Here is a 1,652-nt window from a genome sequence, read left to right on the forward strand (position 1 = left end):
AAGAACCTTTTAACATCCTCAAAAATCACTTTCCAGTAAATCTGTTTATCTTGACTTTTAACGGAAGTAAAAGCTAACGACAATCTGAAAGAAACACGCTTAATCTCTCTCGGCACCCATGTGGATCCGTCCCCGGCTGGCTGCAGACGCCCATGGTCTGACGCAAAGGTGATCAGAAACGGAAGGGGGATGAGCGCTGCTCGATCGATGCACTAAGTACAAGCTCCCACACGAAGCTAGCTGGTGATCTGGACTGGATGGACCGTTCAGTTTACGGGCCCGACAGGCGAGACGCTCTAGCTACCTCTACCTACTTGCATGCATGGATCATATCGGTGGGGATCGATCGTCGATCGGCATGACGGGGGCCTTCGATCTGCCATGCATGTTCCTCTCAGCTGGGCGCGGTCCTTCTTCCAGCTCCGCCTCCATCGGCCGATCCATCGACGGAAGAAGCTAGCATATGAAACACATTATCAGGCATGATATTATTGGGTGCGATGGGTACGTTTCGACGCGCAGCCGTTTAAGGGCCTGTTTAGTTGAGTTGATGTTTTTAATTTTTGAGTTAAAAAGCTGGTTTTTGGTTTTTGACTTAAGGTGGATTTTATAATAATTTTTTAGCTTTTTAGTTTGTTTTTCAGCTTTTGCTTTTCAGAAAAGATCATCTCAATTTATTTTTCAATTTTTAGTTTATTTTCTCAGAAACTAATTTTTCAAAAATCAGCTTAACAACTAAGCATTTAGTTGCTTGGACAAAAAGCCTAACCAAAAACAGTCTAACAGTCAGCGCCGATCTCTCTGGTGATCTGGGCCTGCAGGGGCTGCCTAGGCCCGCGCGTGTACATGATTTCGATAGATCGAACAGTGCCCCATCCAGTCGGCACTCAGCAGCAAGATGGCAGTGCCCTGACCGATCGGTGGAGTGCATGCAAAGGTGGCCGAGAGGGAGTGGGGTGAAGGGGACGTGACCTTGCCGGGGCGAACCGGCCCACGTGCCATGGACCGTGCAGGAGATTATTTCTATTATTACGAGTTAAATGCTTAATTCTTCAGCTTGGGGATGTAGCTCAGATGGTAGAGCGCTCGCTTAGCATGCGAGAGGTACGGGGATCGATACCCCGCATCTCCATATTGAAATTTCTTTTTTTAAGTATGCTTTTTTTATATTTTTTCATTATTTTTTTGCGGCCACATGTACCATGCACAGTGCACACCATATACTATTCGTTCAGTGGATGCATCATGCAAACATGATTTGCTTTCCCTTAAAAGTCACAAATCACAGCACTGTGCAAATACTAACCAGCCATGCATCTCTGTACAGAGTACAGGCTATAGAGGAGCCCAGTTCTTCTCAATCTCGCACAGACAGACACAGTAGTGGCTGGCTAGGTGGAATTTTTATAAATTGGTCTGTTATAAAAACTTTTTCTATGTATGGACATACGGGGAAATAATGTTGAAAATAAACTAGTTTTATGGTGCCATGACGTTATTTTTAAATACTATGGCGTCGTGATAATTGATGTCTTGGTAGGTACCATATATAATCTTTCGAGTCTAAAATAAAGGATCAGTAATATGGCGTTGTGCTATTCAATCACGACGTTAAATATTATAGTGACGTGCGAAAGATCTATTTTTAAAAA

General features: G+C 43.9%; 1 non-coding gene across 1 annotated transcript; it reads left to right on the forward strand.

The window, feature by feature from the left end:
• The first annotated feature begins 1,059 nt into the window (after positions 1-1,059).
• On the forward strand, positions 1,060-1,132 carry TRNAA-AGC (transfer RNA alanine (anticodon AGC)). The gene has a single exon. It is a non-coding gene; the product is annotated as a tRNA-Ala (tRNA).
• The last annotated feature ends 520 nt before the right edge of the window (positions 1,133-1,652 follow it).

This window comes from Phragmites australis, chromosome 21 (genome assembly GCF_958298935.1).
Source record: "Phragmites australis chromosome 21, lpPhrAust1.1, whole genome shotgun sequence".
Taxonomy (NCBI): domain Eukaryota; kingdom Viridiplantae; phylum Streptophyta; class Magnoliopsida; order Poales; family Poaceae; genus Phragmites; species Phragmites australis.